This window comes from Macaca thibetana, chromosome 15 (assembly GCF_024542745.1).
Source record: "Macaca thibetana thibetana isolate TM-01 chromosome 15, ASM2454274v1, whole genome shotgun sequence".
NCBI classification, from domain to species: domain Eukaryota; kingdom Metazoa; phylum Chordata; class Mammalia; order Primates; family Cercopithecidae; genus Macaca; species Macaca thibetana.
Genome location: NC_065592.1, coordinates 71,107,524 through 71,131,645, shown reverse-complemented (window position 1 = coordinate 71,131,645; position 24,122 = coordinate 71,107,524). Strand labels below are relative to the sequence as shown.

The 24,122-nt window shown below is 33.2% G+C and overlaps 1 protein-coding gene across 35 annotated transcripts in view; it reads right to left on the bottom strand.

Moving 5' to 3' along the window:
• The window catches only part of PTPRD (protein tyrosine phosphatase receptor type D), a 2,337,809-nt gene that overhangs the window by 1,276,596 nt on the left and 1,037,091 nt on the right, over positions 1-24,122 (bottom strand). For all 35 annotated transcript variants that reach the window (XM_050761934.1, XM_050761936.1, XM_050761930.1 and 32 more), the window contains exon 7: positions 6,716-6,765. The gene's annotated coding sequence lies outside the window, so the exon portion shown is untranslated. The remainder of the gene's footprint in view (positions 1-6,715; positions 6,766-24,122) is intronic.

Sequence of the window (24,122 nt, the reverse complement as noted above, 5' to 3'; positions counted from 1 at the left end):
TAAGGCATAAAAAGAAGGTAAGGTAAAATCCTTTTTTTTTTTTTTTTTTTTTTTTTTTTCTCTACTGGGTATCTTGTGTCTGGATATATAACCTATAATTATGGCAGACATCTTTCAATATTGAGGGATTCTGGCCAAGGACAAACCTAAGATAGGACACTGGGAATAAAGATGAAAAGAACATAGGTCCCTTATGATGTCAGTGAGTCATCCATGAAATTCTACAACTTCTTAACTTCTCCTTTGTATAATAAGAAGCCTTTCTTAAAGCCTAAGCAAGTTAGTTTCCTGTTATTTGTGGCTCAAAGCATCTCAACCGATATAATTAGAATAATTAAATTTAAAGCTTGAAAGGATTCAAAATTCATAGTTCTTATCCTTCTTGCTTTTTATTTGAACATATGGAAGACTTGAGAAAATAAATGACTGGGGTTTGAGGACAAACAATTAATTATAAGCAGAATCAGCCTTCCTAAGTTCCACAAATATTCTGCCTTCTCATCTTTAATATATTTCAGATTTCTCAGAAGAGCATTACACAAATAAAACCATCCAGAAGAGTATGTGACATGTAATAAATAAGTGGTCAACAAATACTGAATAATACCTGACTGAAAATATGGACTCTTATTTCCAGCTTTGCCCAACTAGTGAACAGTTTTGATATTAACCATCAACTATGACAGTGAGAAAATATATGTTACTTACAACTCACTGAGTCATACATGTATGGATTTATAGGTTTTCCTACATGCTTTGCTCTATGACATGTGTACAGTTTTTTTTTTAAACCATAATCAACTGCTATGTCCCTTCCTCTACTAATTATAACTTAATGGGAGGTAGCTCTTAATTTTCCACTGATGGGTTACTAAAGTTTTGATGGGGTGATGAGGATATGCATATAGTATAGAGGACTTCACAGATGAAGACCCTTTTGTAGCTGGAGGATGACTGTAGACCCTACAAGCTCTCCAGAACTATAAATTTCCTATGGGTCCTGTTAGTTGACTGTTTCCCAATACTAACCCAATGCCTAGTACATACAGATGCTTAGTGAGTTTTGTTTAATAAAAGAATGTGTAGGCAGTAGAAAATGGGTATCTACAATAAGGAATTGTGAACAAAAGAGAAAAAGGCAAAGACATGGGGAAAGTAAGTTGAGAAAATGGACTATGCCCACTTTCTCATTTTGCTAGGTAATGGCCATGATACCGAGTTTAAAGTCAATTCATTTTCTTAATTCTTACTCTGTCATTGTCGTCATCTACATTGAGTAATAATAGTAATAATCCTCTATATGTGCATGTATCTGAACACAGATGATACACTAGTCATTTGTGAATTTTATTAGTGTAATGAAATTAGAACCACTGATTAAATGGCACAATAATTTCTACAGAGCAGAGGGAAAAAAAGGTATTTAAAGGAAAGAATGAGCCACAAAGTAAAGCTTACTTTAAAATATACATTTGAGTTTCAAGTTTAAAAAAAGGCAGTCACCAAAGATTGGTATCATGTGATAACAGTGACAGTTTATTAATAATCTGTCATGTAAAGCTGACATATTAGAAGCTGAATTCTGCTCAGCTTTACAATAAAATCCCATCCATTTTATTGCTACCAGAATTAAATATATGCCATTGAAAGGCTTTAGTAAGCTTAAATATGTTCTAAGCTCTTTTTTTTCCTAACACTTTGTTATCAACAAGTCAAATCGACAAAAGTCTAATCTCGATTTTTCCAGATATCCATAGTATATCAAAGTGGGAGCAAGATAACATACACATTTTTATAGAGGTTGATAAAGTTTGCCTTTAGACAAACAGAAAAATCTTAGAAACTAAATTACTTGTTCCTGACATGTTGGGAACAGGGAGAAGGCTAGATATAGTGTGGAAATAATATAGAGTAAGTATTAAAAGTTAAGCCTAGCGGATTCACAGATGGATAATTTATTTAATCAGAATTATGGGTGAGCTAGCCAGATAGGAACAATCTATCCAAAGGTGTGAAGAGGTGATGATCCATATGTATTCAGACTAAAGGATTTAGGTGAGGCATTTTGTAACAAGTAAATATCACTGAACTAGTTTTTCAGAAATATCAGTTGAAAGTGCCCATCAGAAGTAGAACTCCATTTTTTCCTATATATATTTTAGGAAAAAAAACCCCACAAAAATGCACTTTAACAGTTCTGTGTAATCAATTCATTATTGAATAGGAAGCAAAAATTCTCAGAGAATATTTGTACATGCAGTGTTCTCAAATTCAAATTTCATTTATGTTACCAAAACTTTTTACCTATGTCTTTCTAATTGTATTATTATTATTTGGACTTCAATGGGTGTTCATGACTTCAGATTAGACTTCTATTGCATAATTCAATCTTTCAATGTTGGGTCCAAATAATGCACAGTAATCCTTCAGTTTCCACTATTTTCCTTCATGCAGGATGTTACTTGTATGTCTTTTAACTTCATTTTTCCCCAAGCCCTGTCATCACTGTGAAAATAAACTAACCTAATTTAACTGGCATCAATTACCTCTATATGTGGTTTGTGTTTCTTAACTGGATTTTTTTCCTTTAACTATCACTTACATTCAGGGACACATGAAATAAACCCTGAAATATTTATTTCTATAACCTATGCTGTATTTCTCAGATAAGCTCATTATTTATCTATTTGGAATGGCTAGTGGAGGCTAAGAAGTATTAGTGCTACTTAAAGTCTTAGAACCAATACTCAAGACAGCTTTTTGTGTTTTACCTTTGTTCTCCTTGCTTTCATTATGACACACAGATTGGTAATTTAGAAAAAGTGGAGAAACATCTAATTAGCTCTTGATTATTGTACTCAATATTTCATCATCTTTGGCTATCTAAAACAGGTGAGAAAGCAGAAAGAAAAAGAAAACAAACAAAATCTTCTGAAGCAAATCCCAAGCTCTTCAAATATCCAAATATATGGATTAAAAAAAATCCATCTTTAGTTTCAAGAATTTTAATCTATAAACCCCAACATTTCCTCATCACATTGTTTCAATATTATGAAGACTTGAAACACACTAGCTCGTTACTAAAATAAGATATTATCTACTTTGCTGTTCTACTTCCATTGTATTACATTATGAGTTACTCTTAAACGATGACATGGCTTAGACTAAGCACCCGGAGATGAAAAATATACATTCTAAGAATGTATTTAAATTAAGATTGTTACTTCACGAGGAAAAACACATGCAATTCTAAGAACATGTATACTGCAACCTGTGGCAAACACATGTATGTTTGCATAACTGATGCAAAATTTTTAAAAATAAATAATCCTGATTTTTATACCGTCCTTTCTATCGGCACAAAACAAGTATGTGATGCACTGTTGTGTTTTTGGTGAAAAATTTAAAACAAACAAACAAACAAAAGATATATATGTCTCTCTTCTTTCTATATATATATCTCGCAAGACAAGTGTTAAATAAAATCTTAATGAAGTGCATATAATAGTATTCTTTAGTTAATACTTAAGGCTGTACTTATTATGGCTGTTATATGCTTATATAACTTATTAGACATAATATTTTAGAAACAATAAATATATTTTAACAATGATTACATTTAAATGCTTAAAGGTTAGCCTAGTATTCTGATATTTTAATGATCCTATAGAACATTCATATTGCATGCTTTTGGCTCACTTAATAATATCTTATGGAAATAAATAAGTCATTTAGGCTTAAAGTCAAATAATTTTGTTATAGTGCTGAATTTTTATTTCAAAATTGTGGCCACATAACTAACTGTGGTGCATAAAACTTATAATGGGCAATTCATAAATATATATATTGACTTAACAAAATACCACATATTGCTTATTTTAATAGATGCATTAAATTATTAAATAACTACATACCAGTCTTCATATTTATGTATGAATTTTATAATAAAACATTAAAACATATACAGAGCAATTACTATTCTAATCCAAATCTATTTATCTTAAATGCATAAGGTAATAAACATAGAACAGTGTAACACCTGGAGTCCATTTACTGTAAAAGTTTATACAATAAAGAATTTAGAGAAACCATAATATCTTAGCAACAACAGAGAAGGCAAAAATATCTTAAATAGAACATAAAAAACTTTGATCATAGAAGGAAAAGAAAAAAAAAAAACTAATAAACAGAAATAAATCAAAATTAAGAACTTCTGTTCATCAAAATATATCATCCAGAGAGTAATGAGAAAATCCACCAAAGAGTTGAATACAGAGTGCAAATATTCAGTGGTGTTCTGGTAAATATTTCACAACTAACTCTCCAGAAGGAAAAAATAAAGCCATTATTTCTGGTGTTTCTCACACTGTGTTGTGAAAATACTTCTATCATGACAGATTTTCAAACCCATAATTCTTGACACTTTCATAATTGGCTATGGTTAGTTTTGAGAATGCATTTAAGAATGTAAGAATGTTAGTCTAAGAATATATTTAAATCAGGATTATTACTTAATGAGGAAAAACACATGCAATTCAAAAACTATACATAAAAGGACAATGCAATCTGTGGCAACTACACATTTGCAGAATTGATTCTGAATTTTAAGAAAGACATAATGCTGATTTATTAACTGGTAGTTTTAAATCCCCTATTGGAAATATACAATGACATATATATACACACACACATACATATATGTAAGTATATACGTATACATATATATATGGTTTTTAAAAAAAGAACGTTAAAGTACATTGAAGTCCTGTTATACTCTTTCTAGTCACTAAACCTACAGAGCATAAGCAATATCTTCACTTCTAGAAGTGGGGTTTGCCTCCTTTTTCTATATTCTATAAATGAAATCATACAGTAGGTACTGCTTTGTTTCTTTTGCCCAACATTATGTTTGTAAAATTGCGTGCAGTGTTAAATTGCTCATTTTCATTGCTGTGTAGTATTTTAATATATATATAAAATATATTTATATTATTTTATATATTTATTATATAAATGTATAATATATAAAATATATTTATTTAATAAATATATATTTATATATATCTATCTCAGTGTATGTATAAACACAACCCAATAGAAAAGGGCAGATAATCCAGTAAGAAAAAAAAGGCAAAAGTTTTAGGACATTTCAACAATAATGTAGCCACATGAGAAATAAGAGCAAATACAAGTGTTTAATAACATAAACTTCAAGGTATTCCAATTATAATACCCCTATTCACATACCCAAACTGAAAAACCCCAATGTCAGTGACTATAGGGAATATCTCAACTCTCATATCCTGCTCCTAAAACTGATAGACACTTGATGAATTGTCAATATGTACTGAAGCAGAACATGTGCATATCTTATGTACACAATAAAATATGTACATGTGTTCTCCAAAAACACATGTTCCTGATATCCAAATCAACACTATTGATAAAAGCCAAAGTCTGGATGCTACTTAAGTGCCTATCAATATTAGAAAGGGTTAATAATTTGGTCTATCCACACAGTTGAATACTACCCAGCAATGAAAATGAGCAATTTAACACTGCACGCAATTTTAGAAACATAATGTTGAGCAAAAGAAACAAAGCAGTACCTACTGTATGATTTCATTTATAGAATATAGAAAAAGGAGACAAACCCTACTTCTAGAAGTGAAGATATTGCTTATGCTCTGTAGGTTTAGTGACTAGAAAGAGTATAACAGGACTTCAAAGTACTCTAATGTTCTTTTTTTTAAAAAAAAACTGATGTTAGTATTGGTTATATGGGTGTATTCATTTTGTAACAATTCAGTAAGACTGTGCACTTAAGGTATGAGTAATTTTCTGTGTATATATAAGATAATTAAAACACTGGAGATAATAGTAATTTTAAAAAATATTTTTGTTTCTTATTATAAATTATAATTATTTTAAAAGTTCATTCACGTATATTTGTGAAGTATAATTTAAAACTTAAAAATAAGTACTTGGGGATAAAATTATTACTCTAAGTGCATCTAAATTATTCCTCTAAATTTCTGCCATTATCAGCATAGTACTCCTGGTAAGGCAGAGGAATTTTACTTTCCTCCTATATGATACTTGTTTTAAATAATCCTACATTATGTTGAGTGTTTCTTTAAACAGTAATGAAAAAGAATGTCTTATAGTTCCTAGAGATGGGTTGTTATCTACAATCATTTTAAAACATCTTTTTCAAGATACATTGCAATAATGCCATAGAAATCACTTGTTATTTATTACCATTTTATTTTCATAGTTACATACTTTACTCTCAACTTCCTGGAGCTCTACCATCAAGCTACATGGAGGGACTCAATTTTGATACATCTTGACAGATGATAAAACAAGTTTTACTTTCAATAACTCATTGCCATCAAATAGACTTCATTATGAAAATTTTAATAGATAAAATTGTCATTCATGTTCAAAGAACTGTTTTCAGTGGTATCAATCTTTACCTTTGTGGGCTATGCCTTCAAATTTACATAGAAATCTATTAAAGACTATATCAAATAACTGTATTACTATAATCTATCCAAGAACATAAAAATTTTGATAGAAAATATCACATAACTTCTTCAATATTTATGGTTAAATATCAAATGACTTACTTGAATTTTCTTTATTTTGAAAAAACTGGACATGATTTAAAACAAAGATAATGAAAATAACTCTAAAATTAGGTAAATCTTACCGTAAGCTCACAGGTTTGGAATTCAAAGAAAACGTTCACCACCCTGAGACCTAGAAAAGTATAACCCAAAACATTCTTTATTAGTACTAGCATTCAATTTAAAGAATCTTAAGAGGTCAGTAATTCAATATGAGAAACGTTATTATATGAGTAATTAGTGTACATATCACTTGACAAACATTTTTGACTACAGTATTTGTCTGAAATAGCATTAGCAGTTACTCATCTTACATCAAAGTACTGTGATTTAAGATTAATTATTGTAATTTAGGCTGCTTTGATGCAGTGATGACAAACAAGCAGACAATTATTGTCTACTTGCTTCTTGTAGGACTATAGGTAATGGATACATTTGCAAGCTTAATGTATTTTGTTAGAGAAGCTTCTCTGTTTCATTCATTTAACAATGTCAGACATAACATATATCCTGACATATACATGTGCAAACATGTACACATACAGATGTGGCTATCATACCATAATCCTACTTTTTATCTCTGCTTTATCCATTTTAATTACTAATAAATAACTCTCCATGATATATTCTATAAAGTATGTAAAAATTTTAAAGGCTGTACAGTACTCCATCATTCACTGTACATCCTAAATTATTTAAGATATTTGATTTAATAATTATGCCAGTTATTGTCTTTAAATCATCTTTAAAATAGCCAGTTAGTTACCATTGTGTGTGACTTTATGTAATAGTTACTGAGGCCAGGTGTGGTGGCTCATGCCTGTAATCCCAGCACTTTGGGAGGAGAGTGGATCACGAGGTCAGGAGTTCGAGACTAGCCTGGCCAATACGGTGAAACCCCGTCGCTACTAAAAAATACAAAAATTAGCCATGCGTGGTGGCGCACACCTTTAGTCCCAGCTACCTGGGAGACTGAGGCAGGAGAATCGCTGGAACCCAGGAGGTGGAGGTTGCAGTGAGCCGAGATCATGCCACTGCACTCCAGCCTGGGTGATAGAGCAAGACTCTGAGAAAAAAAAGAAAAAAAAGAAAGAAGGAAAGAAGGGGAGGAGAGGGGGGAGGAGAGGGGGGAGGGGAGGGAAGGGGAGGGGAGGGGAGGGGAGGGGAGGGGAGGGGAGGGAAGGGAAGGGAAGGGAAGGGAAGGGAAGGGAAGGGAAGGGAAGGGAAGGGAAGGGAAGGGAAGGGAAGGGAAGGGAAGGAAGTTACTGAGCCCTTTGTAAACAGTTTTCTCATTTTGATGCAGTGGTAACTTAACACACATTATTAGCCATCAAGTTCGTCTAATGCTTGATGGATATTATCATATATGAACAATAGAAGAAAACTAAATATTTAACCTCTGCCCTCAAGGAAGAAATTAGTAGTACTTGCAAACTCTTTGGAAAATTCATGAATCACTGGTAGGTCTAAGGTAAGTGCTCTACTGTGTAATCTCTAGCTAACTGCACTATAATTTAAAATAGAAAAACTGTAATAGATTGAGTCTTTTATGTCAATTCTTTAATTGTTGGTGCTATTTAGGGAGAATGTGTTTTTCTCAGGTGTTTATGTATTAAACTGTTTCAACTGGTTTCTATCATAATTGAAGAAAATAGTTTATATAACTTCATTTATTTGATGAAGGAATAATACTTCATTGTTAGGAGGGATTATCATACGTGAAAGTGAATCTGATAGTAAAATGAACCACTTGAGAGGTGATATAAAATGTTTCTCTTTTTGATGAAATGTTAGAGGAAAACAAAATATCACTATCAAAGAGGTGCAAAGGAGTACACTGCAATTCTTCTAGTAGACCTCCCAGGCTCATTCATTCAGTATGACTTTCTGCTTTCATTGACCCTCCAGGAGCAAGGACAGAGATGATTTCAGGAGATCTAGTCCTTATTGACATTTGTGAAAGGAGAATCCTCTCAGAAGAATCTAGTGTGATTTGAAATGCTCGTACTTTAAAAAGTCAATCAATGAATTAGAATGACTTTTCTTGCCCTACCTTTTTATTTACAGGTGCAGCAAATTAAATTTTGATTAAATGTTAAAAGGTTGAGTATTAGAATTAACATTTGGCTGATGCTAAATATTACCATTGTAGAATAAACTTCTTGGATACACAAATTAAAAGTTTTAATTGTTATTACTATTTTATTATTAAAAGTTTAAAGTCAAGCTTTAAGGTTTTAACATTATAGCACAGAAACAATAATTTCTGTTAGCACGATCAGATGCTAGATTACTCCTGCAGGCACTGTGTTGCATATTTGCAATATCAGATTGATACTTTTAACAGAATAATGGAATTTCAACATAAAAAAGCCCTTAAAGAGATTTATGTCCTTTTGTTCTATCTAGAATGTTTATCTATATTTGAAAGTGAATATTTCGATATTAACAATAAATCCAAAAGACATCCTTGTTTGTATTACTGACATTGTTATGCTGATCAGATATATTGTGTATGTAGATTGTAAGTCATGGCTCATATTTAAGTTCAGGGATTCCAGAAATGATATTCAAAGTATTTGACTAGTTGGTCTTCCAAGGACAAATCCAATCCAGAGAGGTAATTTTAGGCATACAAGAAGGTCAAAGCAGAAACACAGTTTATTCCAACTTTAATTTACCATTTTCAGTAATATGTGGAGCTTGACTCAGGCAAAGATACATTTAAAAAGGAAAGCGTTGGCTGGGCATGGTGGCTCATGTCTATAACCCTAGCATTTTGGGAGGCTGAGGCAGGCAGATTGCTTGAGCCTACGAGTTTGAGACCAGCCTGGGCAACATGGAGAAATCCCATCTCTACAAAAAAGACAAAAATTAGCCAGGTGTGGTGGTGTGTGCTTGTACTCCCAGACATTTGGGGGACTTAGAAAGAAGGATCACTTGAACCCTGGAAATTGAGGCTGCAGTGAGCCAAGATTGTGCCACTGCATCCAGCCTGGGGGACAAAGTGGGACTTTGTCTCAAAAAAATAAAAATAAATAAAAAGGAAAGAGTTTAACATGATGTGCATAAATCACTATTTTTAGAGGAGAGATTTGTGATGAAGGGCCAGTTATTAAACTGTCAGTGACATTGCCACTAGGTTGGAGTTTTATCCTTGATAAATTTTAAGAAATTTTATTTCACATAAGATTCCAGCTGAATGAATTGGATCAGGCCGGGCACGGTGGCTCATGCCAGTAATCCCAACTCTTTGGAAGGCTGAGGCGGGTGGATCACCTGAGGTTAGGAGTTCGAGACCAGCTGGCCAACATGGTGAAACCCCTTCTCTACTAAACATACAAAAATTAGCTGGGTATGGTAGTGCACACCTGTAGTCCCAGGTACTTGGGAGGCTGAGGCCAGAGAATAGCTTGAACCCAGGAGGCAGAGGTTGCAGTGAGCTAAGATCGCAATATTGCCCTCCAGCCAGGGTGACACAGTAAGCCTTCATCTCAAAAAAAAAAAAAAAAAAAAAAAAAAAAAAAGGATCAGATATACTTCTCTCATTTATACTAGTTATTTGAGGAACAACCATTCAGAAAGCACTGATGTTAAGCGAAGTAAGCAAACCACGAAAGAGATTATTGATAATTTTATAATTCTGGTATCCTAAACCTACCATGCTGAATAAGAAATTCTTCAGAGTTATGTTTGAACGACTGTCAAATTACTACAGAAAACTTAAAAAGTTATATTTTTGAGTACAATTTTTTAGTATTATTTTAATATTTCTGTAGATAAATGCTTTTAATGAATGGATGTATTGGATCTATGATGTAGTGTTTGGAGAAATTCATGAAATTGGCATCTTAGATGGTGATTTCTTCCTCATTAAAAAGAATTAGAATACATTACTTCCTCTTGACTTAATTTTGCCGGGAGTCCAAAAATTTGGGGGAGGGAGTGGAAATTGAATAAAAATTATTTGGAAACCTAAAAATTAGAAAAGCATTTCCAATAATAATTTTAAATAGTTATAAATACTTCAAAATAATTGGGAATAATTTTAAGGTCAGTTTGTTGGGTTTAGGAAAATAATATTTAATCAGCAATAAATAGTACTATAATAGGATTTCTACATTTTATATCATGTATCCTCAATTGAGGCTCAGAAAAGTTTCATGTATTAGAAAGTATTTTCCACATTTTCACAGATGAGATTGAAAGCTAACAGTTGCCTGAATAAACTACAAAAAGACTTACTATCAATATGTTGTCAAGTCAAAATTGAACCTGAAGTTAATTAAATTTGGAATCCCAGTTAAGTCACATACCAGGATAGGATAATGTTAGTAGATAACATTTACCAAACATATAATGTATGTAAGATCCTGGTCTCAGTATTTTTATGTATTAATTCATTTAATTATCATAATTATATTTCTACTTTATAGATAAAACTGAGCTATAAGTATGTTGTTCTTTAACCCATGGAGCCTGACTTCAGAGCCTATGCTCCTAGCCATTACATCTCTATATGATAGTTGATCATTGTATGGTATTCTTACAAGTGCTATTTCAATGCACATATATTCATTTATTCTTTTCAGTTTTGGGAGTCAAGTAATTATACATTTATCATGAGTCTAATAGCATCTTAGTGGGCTGGTCCACATTAATAACTATCTTAACATTTATTGAACACATACTAAGTGCCAAGAAGTGTGTCAAAGTCTTTAAGTTCGTCTCACTTAATCTCCATAGCAATCCTACCAGGCATTATGAGCATCTATGTTGTATAAATAAGAACACTAAGTAGAAAGGCAAACAAATATATCCAAGGACAGAGAGCTAGTAAGTAATACAGTTGAGTTTTTTAAAATAATTATTTATTTTTTTAAGATCTGGGGTATATGTACAGGATGTGTAGGCTTGTCACATGGTTAAACGTGTGCCATGGTGGTTTGCTGCACCTATCAAATCATCACCTAGGTATTAAGTCCAGCATGCATGATCTCTTTTACCTAATCCTTCCCTGCCACCTCCACATCTCCCCTGACAGGCCCCAGTAAGTGTTGTTCCCCTCCCTGTATGTTCAGTTACAGTTGAGTTTTAAGCACAAACTCTCCTACTCTTCAGTTAGATGTAGCTTAGAGATACAGATTCTTTTGTTTGTATAAATTTGTGGGGTATAAGTGTAATTTTGTTGTATGTATATATCACATAGTGGTGAAGTCAGGGCTTTTAGTATGTCCATTACCAGAATAATATTCATTGTACCCATTAAGTAATTTGACATCATTCATCTCCCTCCCAACCCCTTACCCTGTGAGTTTCCATTGTCTATCAACCCAAGCTCTAAGTACATATAAACATATGATTTAGCTCCCACTTATAAGCGAGAATACGCAGTATTTTTCCTTCTGTGTCTGGCTTGGTTTACTTAAGATAATGACCTCCAGTTCCATCCATGTTTCTGCAAAGACATGTTTCATCTGTTTTATGGCTGAAGAGTGTTCCATACTATTGTGTGTATGTCTGTGTGTATTACATTTTCTTTATTCAATCATTTGTTGATAGACAATTTATTCCATATCTTAGCTATTGTGAATGGTGCTGCAACAAACATATGAGTGCAGGCATCTTTTTGGTACAATGATTTCCTTTCCTTTGGGTATATATCAAGTAGTGGAATTGCTGGATCAAAGAGTGGTTCTATTTTTAGTTCTTTCAGAAATCTCCATACTGTTTTCCATAGTGGTTGTGCTAATTTACATTCCCACCAACAGTGTATAAGTCTTCCCTTTTCTCTGTGTCATTGCCAACATTTTTTTGTCTCTTTGTTAATAGCCATTCTGATTGATGTAAAATACAACATTGTAGTTTTAACTTGCACTTTTCTGATGATTAGTATTGATGAGCATTTTTCATGTGTTTGTTGGCCATTTGTATGTTTTCTTTTGAATGGTGCCTATTCATGTCCTTAGCCTACTTTTTTACTCTTTTTTTTTTTTTTTTTTTTTTTGAGACAGTTTCGCTCTGTCACCCAGGCTGGAGTGCAGTGGCGTGATCTCAACTCACTGCAACCTCCGCCTCCATGATTCAAGCAATTCTCCTGCCTCAGCCTCCTGAGAAGCTGGAATTACAGGAGCTTATCACCATGCCTGGCTAATTTTTGTATTTTTAGTAGAGACGGGGTTTCAGCACTTTGGCCAGTCTGGTCTCGAACTCCTGACCTCATGTGACTCACCCGCTTCGGCCTCCCAAAGTGCTGGGATTACAGGCGTGAGCCACCACGTCCAGCCCTTAGCCTACTTTTTAATGGGATTTGTTTTGTTGTTGTTATTAAGTTGTTTGAGTTCATTGTAAATTCTGGATAAACTGTCCCTGTCAGATGTGTAGTTGTCAAATATTATCTTCCATTCTGTGGGTTGTGTGTTCACTGTGTTGATCAGATTCTTTTAAAGGGGAGGATGTGTGAAAGAAATTGGGGGCTTGCAGTTTAGTCAATTTAGAAAGAAATCTAAAATTGTATCTTCATAAAGCAGATATATATAACTATATTCTAAATTTTTTATAGATCGATAAGAATAGTAAATAGATTAAAAAGCTTCTAGTCTTACAACTCTAATAAATTATAATTAATTTTAGATAGTGACAGCCCCACAGTACCGAGCTGATTAAATGCTAAATAGAAACTATGCATTATTTATCAGACATGCCAAATTCCAGAGTTTTCTGCCAAAAAATTTTAGAATACATAAGACTATTACAAAATATGTAAATTATAGGTAATATAAGAATGATTTTGGCATAGGTTATCAGAAACACTTTCTTGCAAAACCAGATAGCCTTCTATCCACTTAGAAAAATGCAAATAATGCTTTAAAAATAACAACTTTGAACTCTCACTTCTTTCAAGACTGTGAAGCTTATCATCTCAGAAACACAATTCCTATTATAATTGTAGGCAACACATTTGGGAAAATATGTAGACTGTTTCAGTAAAACCTTGTACATTATAAAGTCTCAATAAATAATCAATGACCATCTAAGTGCTGCAATAAAGAAATAATAACTAGATAGACCCTTAGGAAAAAAATACCATGTTTAGGTGTTAGAGTTTACCTTATCCAAATCTTCTCAATGTCTTAATCAATGCCTAACTCATTTCTTACAAAAAAAGATCTTAAACCCTGGAAAAGTTGGAATGACTGGCAAGTGGTGAGACTAGCAAAGTATCCTATTAATAATGTATGTAAATCTATTGTGTAAAATGGTATATAATGCTAGTTAAGTAATTCATACATTTATTCCACAAATATTTACTAAACAATTATTTACCAGCCACTACTATACTATAATGTGAGGTTAAAGTGACAAATGAGACAAAAACAATAATAGATTCAGTGTTCTGGTTACTAATGTTTAATAATTGTGTGTTTTATTGCCACTTCAAAAGCTACTAGACATTGCACAACTGCATTCTATAATCTCTTCCAGAATTTTTCTTTAGGTATTCCAAAATCTAGCTTGAGAAGTTTTGTATAAGTTTGAGTGGGTTTAACACTATGGAAGAAACTTTTAGTTATCCCTCAACATCCATCTTAGTTTACTTATTTTTTGCTAGATTCATGACCACTTGGAATAAGACAATGATCCTTAGTCTCAATGCCATAAGATTAAGTTCTGGCAAAAGCACACACATGGACGTTGGGTAAGCAAAGTCTAACCAGTGTCAGTGAATGTTAAGAGGCATGTTCGTCTTTGTCCCTCCTTCCCTAATTACAATTTCTGGTTAGAATGCAGAATTAATGCCCGGAGCTTCAGCAATCATTTTGTATCATAAGAGGCCACACCAGCTTCTTTGTTTCTCAGACTCCCAAGTAGAGCAATTAAAATAGGAGGAACCCAGATCAAATTACAACATGGTATGTCATCTCAGACTTGGATGAATTATTTCTTGAATTTGAGAGATAAATTCTATGGAAATAGAAAGCAGATTAAAGTTTATTAGAGAATAAAGGGTGGGAGGAATGGGGAATGACTGCTAATGGGTAAAGAATTACTTTTGGGTTGATGAAATTATATCTCAACAAAGCTGTTATTTTTAAAAGTTCCTTACATTACTCTATTAGTTTATCTCTTAAACAATTAAAGTGTATTTTATATTTTAAAAATATATTTGTGTGGTATATTCTTCTGGGGGCTCAGATTTGTCTGAATTTCTGAACCTGCTATAATGCATTAACATGTTATTATATATTAGGATGAATAAAATAAGGAAAAACTATAATCTCTGTCTTCCACTGTCTAAAACCTACTGTAAAGAAGAAAAAGGCTATTCATGAATTAACACCAAGAAAAACCATTAACCTCCCAGGGCGTTTGTTGGAATTTCATTATACAGTTGAAAGTCACTTGAAAGATTACTTGTTACTACATAACAAAATGTGTGATTAAAAAAACATATGGAAAATGTTGCCAGTAAATAATATAGACTGGAATTTGTATTTTAGCCTGTTGGTCGTGGTGCCTTTGATATCCTCCTCACTGAATGAATATGTTCTTAAATTATGCTCAAAAAATCCAAAATGTCAAAACCTCTAAACAAAGTTTCATACTTATTGAAAAGGTATGCAATGAAAATGATTACAAATATTTTTGGTATCAATGATATATAAAATAACATTAAACAATCCATTTAACAAGTGGGAATTTATGTCTCTTAACTGAAAATTTATACATCCTTATGTTTAATATTTTGACTCTTGGGCATTACTAAGAAAAATGTCTCTCTAAATTATTCAGAACACTAAGATCTTATTAAAATGTTTGATATTGTATTGAAAAAATTGACAATAATAACCTCAAACTATAAATAGATGCATTCCAAAAATGTCCTCTGAATTCTTTTTCATGAGTGACATTGTCATAATTTTCCTCAGTTGATAATGAGCCACACTAATTGGTAAAACTTAAAGAAATAATAATGGTCATCATAAAGTTGCCTTGTTATATAGATAACTATGCATTTAAGAAGACATTAAAATTATAAATTGCAACTCCCAGCATAATATAATGATTCTTTCATTTCTGGAGATAGTAATATTGAAAAATCTGTAAGTCCGTGTGAAAGTTCACAAGATTGGTATAGCCTTTATGTAAATTCACGGTAACTATGGCAACATTCATTTTCATTTTACTTCAGCTGCTGCACTAGCTCAGATAAGGTTGGAGACTCAGTCTTATAGTTGCCATTATGACTAGCGGATCTTTATCTCTCCCTATTCTGAAAAAATACAGCAGCAGTTGGGTGCCACTGGTCCCTTTCTATCTTACTTGCCATGGTTGGCTACTTTAATCAAGTCCCGAAAGTATCCTGTATTCTCTTCTTCCTTCATCCTTACCATACTTTCTTGCCAATTGCCAATTCAGAGGCAGAAGCTAAGTACACAGCGGTACCTCTCAAAATTAAATGCACATACAAATCACCTGGATTTTGTTGAACTAGAGATTCTGATAGTTCTGTCTTGTTAGAAATACAGAATCTCAGTCCCCATCCCAGAAACATGCATCGGAAGCTTCATTTTAGTGATGCTAGCAAGCTATGTAAAGCTTCCTAAGCCACGGTTTCTTTATCTCAAAAGTAGTTCATGTATATGAAGTGCCCTGCAACCTCTGTCTCCCCTTAATCTCCCCTCACTCAAATCTACCCCATCTCATTTAGAGGATGCTTCATAAACCCTCTCAACCTTTTAATTTTTGGAAAAGAAAGCTACTACATTAAAACACTTTATTTCATCACCATTACTATTATTATTATTATTTACTATGCTACCACACAACTAGACCTATATGTTGCTCATGTTTCACCATCACTATTATTTCTCTACAATTACCTAACCATTATATTCCTAATGCTGTATCCACTAAAGTAAAATATCTCCAACTCTCTCCCATTTTGTACCTGCTTCTCTCTCCTGCTATGACATGACTTCTTCACATATTAAGAGGATGAAAGTTATTCATGAGAACAACTTTGTTATTCTACACTTCAAAAATCCATGTGCATCTTCATTCACTCTTCTTCTATTACTTTACTTCCAAGAAAGGATCTCTCTCCTCCTCACATTTTTGCTTTCATCCCCTCTTTTCAGTCCTGAATTACTGTGCACCGTTTATGCTTTTTCTAATGACAACAAGTTTCTCATTCTCCACTTTATTTTCAACCTGTAATGTCAAGGCTTATCTCTCCTGGAGAACTTTGCCCTCAACCGTCCTGAGTCTTCAAGCTATCTTTTATTTTCTTTGTGTGTGGATGCTCTACACTTCTTATGATTTGAAACATTTTTTTCACCCAAAAAACTCTAATGATGCCTTTTGTTGAACATCCACAATCATGCCAAAACATCAAATTCCATGTTCCTTTTAAAGTCATCATCACCCTGGAACATTTCCAGCACCCAGAAGTTAACCTCTTCTTCCTTCATGAAATTCTCTTTTTCCAGGAATTACAAAACTGCCTTCTAGTTTTGGATTATTATCATTTTTGTTTCGTTATGTTTTTATGTTCTCATGATTACACCTTATTGTCTTTGCCTTTATTTTTCTCTTCTTCCCAGTACTTTGAATGCAGACAGTCTTACAGCATGTTCATCTCAGTGGTAGACACAATGCCTATGGGCAAAGCTGTACTCAGGAATGTTTGAGTGAATGCAACAATCAAGGTATGAATATATTTTCTGATCCTGTCCTCTTTCTACTTATTCCTATATGAACCTGCACTTAGACACTTGGTTGCAATCTTCATCTTTACAAATTTCATCTTCAAATTACATCTTAACCTTCCAAATTAGTATTTCTAGACCTGAATGTATTTCTGGTCTAGGTGCTACTTTCCAAACTTCTTGTTAGATATTTCTACCTATATATTGCACAATTACTTCGAATTCAAATGTCCAAACAAAATGTATCACCTTTCTGCTAAAACCCACTTTGTTCCTTGGATTTTTCTTTCTGTTAGTGACACTTCTAACTTGTCATTCACATAAACCTAAAAGGCTAGTCATTACTGATTCTTCCCTTTATTTTCTTCCCTTCATCCAATCTGTTTTCAAGCCCAACAATTCTACCTCTGTTGTCTTCATGAAAATGAAGAAAGACAATCCAGATGTGAATAAGTAGGTACTATTTATTTGCAGTTGGCGGTAGCAAGGGAGTCAGCCATGCATCATTTGCATTTGCCAGAGACTCAAAGGTAGGTAGGGGAGCAGGAAAACCTAACAGTGAATAAAAAGGGAAGGCTTGAAGTGCATTCTGGTTGGAGAAAAATTAACATGGAGAAGCTGGAAGCAGGCTAACTAGAAGTAGAGCAACCTATGTAATTGCTTTGGGAAGTATATTTGGCTTTCTCTGGTTGGTTCTGAGTTGGAAGCAGTGGGTAAAAATTAAGGAAGTTGGTAATCAGTGACCTAAAAATGTTCCCAAAGTCCTTGCCATTCTGAACCAATTGCAGAGGCTGTGGTTTGGTTTCCTGGGCTAGATGCTGTGGAGGTGGTAGGTCAGAGCTTTATCACATATGTTCTGGCTGTTATCCATTTGTATATTCAGTCTCTCATCTCTCATATTTCTTTTTCCCCTTCCAGTCACAGGGCCATCCCTCAACTCAGCCAGTAGTTTTGTTGTATGCCACATTGTTTGGTTTTTGAGATCAGATCGTCTCATCCTTCTATAACCAAAGAAGAGTATAATGTTTGAGAGTATATTGGTTTAATGAATACTTGCTAATACAAAAAGAAAATCTAGTATAATTGGCACAATGGGAATGATTATGTAGTCATAAGTACACAGTAAGATTATAATTCTTATAATCTTATATAGGAGTTGAGTTTTATGTACCAGGCATTTTTTAGTAATAAAAATATTTTCACTGAAAATTATTGTTTCTTCTAAGTTGTCACTTGCTCAATATGAAAACTATGCAAACTATACTCAGGATAATTTAGTTAATCTCAAGGCACAACAGTATTTCCTATGATTCTATGAGGTGAAACATCTTTAGTTGAATAAATTAAATGCCATTTTAAAAATAGAAGAACCCATAAATACTCACATGTTTCTCTACTGTTTGTGCTAAATAGGCTGGACATTGATAAATGAAAGAGATTTACTCAGAGAACATCTAAATTTTCAGCCCTGTGTATAGACTTAGGCTACTCTGAGATATGACTGTCAAAAATGGGGGGGGGAAGATATATATCACTTTAATATGATTTCTACAATCTCTGATTTTATTAGTATATCACATTTATTCCATTTTATCAGTGTTTGAAGAAGTAATTGATCATGATCTTATTCTTCATCAATCAGCAATCATTTATTGAACATCTATGTACCTAAGTATCATTTCAGATACTGGAGAGCATAAGGCATCACTCTATTCTGTGATGTTGAGCTAAGGAAGCCAGTCTATCAAAGCAATGTTGAAAAATATGAGAGGAGGAAATGTATGCGTATATAGGTAACAAAATGTGTTGTGCTAATACAATTGTTGTAAAGAGGGGAGACAAAAAAAATTATTTTAGAGGAAAATAAAGCTGGAATAAACTTCAGGCTTCTACCATTTCAGTTGTATTACATCTAGCAAGTTGCTTATGAAGGCCTCAATAATAATTATAATTGTTAATAATAATATATTAGAGATAATAATGATATAAGCAAACACATGTACACATTACATGTGTTTTAGGGTTTTTAATGCACTAATCTATGAAATCCTCCTAACAACTCTAAGTGGTAGGCACTTCTATTATATTTATTTTATAGACAAATTAACTTAGGCACAGAACAATTAAATTACTTGCCCATGGACATAGATTTAGACAGGAGACGGGCTTGCTAATAACACAGATTTATATGCTGTTAGAATTATTAATAGGTAATTTAATAGAAGTGTCTTCTATGGTAACTGATTCCCGATGGCGGCCCAAACAAAGACCAGTTTGCTTCCTTCTATCTAAGTATAAGGTATTATGATGCTTCTCAAACTTTAGAGTGCATCAGAAAGGCTGGGAGTCTCAGTAATTCCCTAGCTGGGAAGTGGGATCCAAAATTAGCATTTCTAAACCAAGTTCCCAGGTGATGACAATGTTGCTGCTCTGGGGATCTGGATGGAACTGGAGGTCATTAAATTGAAATAATCTAGTCATAGAAACACAGATATTGCATGTTCTTATTCATATGTGGGAGCTAAACAAATTGATCTCATACAGAATAGAATGGTAAATAGTAGACACTGGGATGGGTTGGTGGTTGGAATGGGAGGATAAAGAAAGGTTGATTAATAGGTAAAAACATATAATTAGAAGGAAGAAATAACTTTTAGTGTTGGTTAGCAGGCTAAAGTGACTATATCTAGCAAAAGTATTTTGTATACTACAAAGTAATAGAAAAGAGAACTTGAAATGATACCAACACATAGAAATAACACTCAAGATGATGGATATCTCAAATATCCTGACTTGATCATAACACGTTACATACATGTAACAAACATTCAGCTGTACCCCAAAATATATAAAACATCATGTATCAATAATAGAAAAAATAGTCCCAGTGAAGCTATGGGACCTGCAAAGATTTTAACCATAGGCAGCAATAAGGATTAACCCTCAGAGCAGAATTGGAAGACGGAAGGGAGAAAAAATAAAGTGTCTTCATAAATGACCTGTTGATTTCAGTTCATTCAGTTCCTTTATTCATGGCAATGTTTGCTTTTACTGGGTTACATTTTCTATTTTGACAGCATGCACATTTAGAATGGTCAAATTGCTCAGAGGAAAAATTAAGGACATCTCTCTGGGAGAACAGCCGATCGACTTAGGCAAGGGGGCAATGAAAGTCATAGCCACTTCGCGTGCCAACCCAAAGTTTACACTTCGGGAGGGAATTTTCTATGATATGGTAGTTTTTGATTACTCAGACTTTGATGATTGAGTTTATCTTATTAGTGAAAGATAGGAAATCAAGGAATATATTTCTTAAAGCTGCACGGAAATAATTAGGAATAACTCTGAAACTAATATTTGTTAATATCCATGTCTATGAATGTTGGTAATTTTATTACTTCTACTACCAGTCCTTGAATTGTTAATTAGAGAAAAAAGTGAAAAGACCAATGAAACATTAGGGGAGCTGCATCAATATATTTTCTAAATATTTTAATCATCAACATCGTCATTTTTGTTGAGTATAATGAAGAATTATTATGAGCCAGAGCTTTACTATGATTTTGAAAGCATTTTATGAGTTATTTCTTATAGTTGGGTTCAAATTCTTTGTATCTCCATTTGGAGAAACTGAGACTTAGAACACTTTAATATTAGAATTTGTAATATTATGTTCAAATACAGTGTTTTTAGTTTTGTGATAAAATTTTTATTCGATTTTAATTTTATCTGTTTATTTAAAAGCTAGTTGACCATTTCCTTATGCTTATTAATAATTTGAAGCAATTCATGCCATTTCAGCTTTCTTAGTTCTAGGCAATTAACTGGAGAAATATTTGCTTCTAAATGTTTGAAATGGTGAAAACTGTGTAATAGTGATAACCAATACAACAGTAGTTTATTTGGTATGTATTTTTAAATATTTGATAGTAAAACATAGCACATAGTGGCATACAGCAGACAAAATCAGTAAAATTCTCTTAAAGATTTTATGTATTTCCTATATAGAAAATTTAGATGTTCTTGGTTGCAGCTATTTTTTTCTTCATTTATTTCCTAAAATGTCTTTCCTTTATAAAAGGTTCTTGTTAAGTTAACTCTGGTGACATGTTCTCTCTTTCTCCTACATATCTCTTTAAAATATAGAACAAGTAATACTGATTTGTAGCAGTTAAGACAGGTCGTCAGTGTTTCTGATTCCTCAGTAAGGCCATGGAAAATAGGATTTTTCTTAGGAAGTTAATAAGCAATCTATGACAACAGTCAGTACACCATGTTCCAGTGATATTTCAAAATGTTTAACAGCATTAGATAACTTTTGCAGTAATTATGATTAATATTCACAAATATAGCACTAGGATTTATGTGTTACTGGATTTTTAAAAATCTAAAATGCCATGGATTATAAGACAACCCATTATTTCATAGAGCTCTACAAAAGAAAAAAAGTTAAATCATTCCATTGGGTATGCATCCTAATTTCAGAGATGTTAAAATTTGAAAAACAACATATGGTAAACACACGTAGCAGTAATTGTTGTCATTAGTAGATGTTTGGAGTAGTGTTTATGAGCAAGGGAAATAGGCACATGCACACGGGGCTTGTGGGAGAAGACGCTGGGTCATTATTTCTAGAGGTCATCTTGGCAATATCTATCCAAAGCCCTCAAACTATTCACACATTGTGATTCTAATTATGATTCCTCTTACCCAAAAGAGTAAGCAACCCTTAATCTTTTGTATATGAATGCAACTTCTTTTACTTAAAAGAAAGAGTGCAAACATATAGGAGCAAATCGATATCCAAAAGCTTTATGATTTAAGATTTATGAAATGTCAATAAAAATACAAGCCAGTTGGCTAAACACATTATGCCAATCACTTACTGTACGATGACTGTTTCTATTTTTTAAACACATTTACAAATTAGGATCATACAGCAAATACTCTTCTATGATCTGTTTTTTTTTTTCACAGTGCAACATATCACAAGAATTTTTTTCTGTCTTATGACAGAATGTGAGCTCCTCACAGGCAGAAATCTTTGCTCCCTTTACTAATATTACTATATCCAAAGTGCTTAAAACAGAGCTTAACACATAGTGGGTACTTAATAAATGTTTATAAAGCACTGTATCTATGACAGTGTTCAAACTTGAAAATGAAGGTTAGCAACACTGCTTACAGTGTGATCCCCAATTTTAAGTGTTTTTGTATGAACATTATAAAAAGACTGTTTCTTCCTAATAGATGAATTATCTGTATTAATTCTAATGTATTTTATGTCTTATTTTCTATAATGAACATCAATTCCTTAACAATTCAGAAATATTAAACATGTAATTTTTAAAATAGCAATGGCTTCATGTAATTATTTTTTATAAGACTTTCAAGATAACACTTGTCTTTTTCATAATAAGATGATAATCATTTACATAAAAAGAACATGAGCTTGAACCATTCTTACCCCAAATCTGAAGCTTAGACATATTACATTCGCAAATCAATCTAGAAATGAAAAGTTTCTCCCTTGCCCCCATTTGAAATATGGTTTGTCTTTGTTTGCTTTATAAAAGTCCCTTAGAGATTAATGATATTAACTCTTTCTCATGTATGCGGCACACGGATTTTCACAGGTCATTTGCTTTGGGTATTACTGTGTTTTGGAGGCACAGAAGATGCAAAGCTTTATGTAATGAAACACATAATGGGCTCCATTTTAGTATCTTAATTAGAATGCCTTCTGTGGTAAGCAGCATGACTCCCTAAAGGTGTCCATGCCTTAATCCCTGGAACCCATGTTACCTTCCATGGCAAAAGCAGTGAAGAAGCAATGAAGACTATGGACCTTAAAATACAGGGATTATCTGGGTAGGCTCATTCTAATCACATGAATCCTTAAAATGCAAAGAATTTTCTCTGGCTGTGGTTAGATGGATGTGGCGGAAGTCAGAGAGACTGAAAATGTGAGAGGGAGGCAACTTGCCATTCCTGCGGTGGGAGGACATATGGAAGGCAGGAAAGGGAATGCAGACAGCTTCAAGGACCAAAGATCACACCAGATGACAGCCAGCAAGGAAATGAAGAAAATGGATCTGTGTCCTACCTCCAAAGGAAGTGATTAAGACCAGAAAGCTGTGTGAGCTTAGAAGCAGATTCATTCTTACAGCCTCCAGGGAGGAACGCAAAACTGCCAACATCTTGATGTTGGCCTTGTGAGAATTTAAGCAGAGGACCCAGCTGAGCTGCACTGCGTCTGCAATCCTAACCTACAGAACTCTGACATAATAAACGAGTGTTGTTTCAAAGCACTAGGTCTGTCACAACATACTATGGAGGCAACTTAAGAAAACACAAATAAACCTTCAATAAATTATGTGAATACATATCTAGCTCTGGCTTTTTCTGGCACTTTTTAATATGTTTTCTTTCAGTTTTAATGGACACATAAGTGTATATATTTATGTAGTACAGTGGGATGTTTCCCAGTGTTACATCATGCAATGATCAAATCAGGATCATTAGCATATTCATCACCTCAAATACTTATCATTCCTTTGTAGTGAAGGCATTCAAAATTTTCTTTTCTAGCTATTTTGAAATATACAATACATTGTCAACTATAGTCACTCTACTGTATAGTGGAAGACCAGAACTTATTCCTGCTATCTAACTATAATTTTGTACCCAACTGACCAGTCTCTCTCCATTCTCCCCACCCACCCACTGGAAACCACTATTCTACCCTCTACTTCTTTTTTTTTATTATTATTATTAT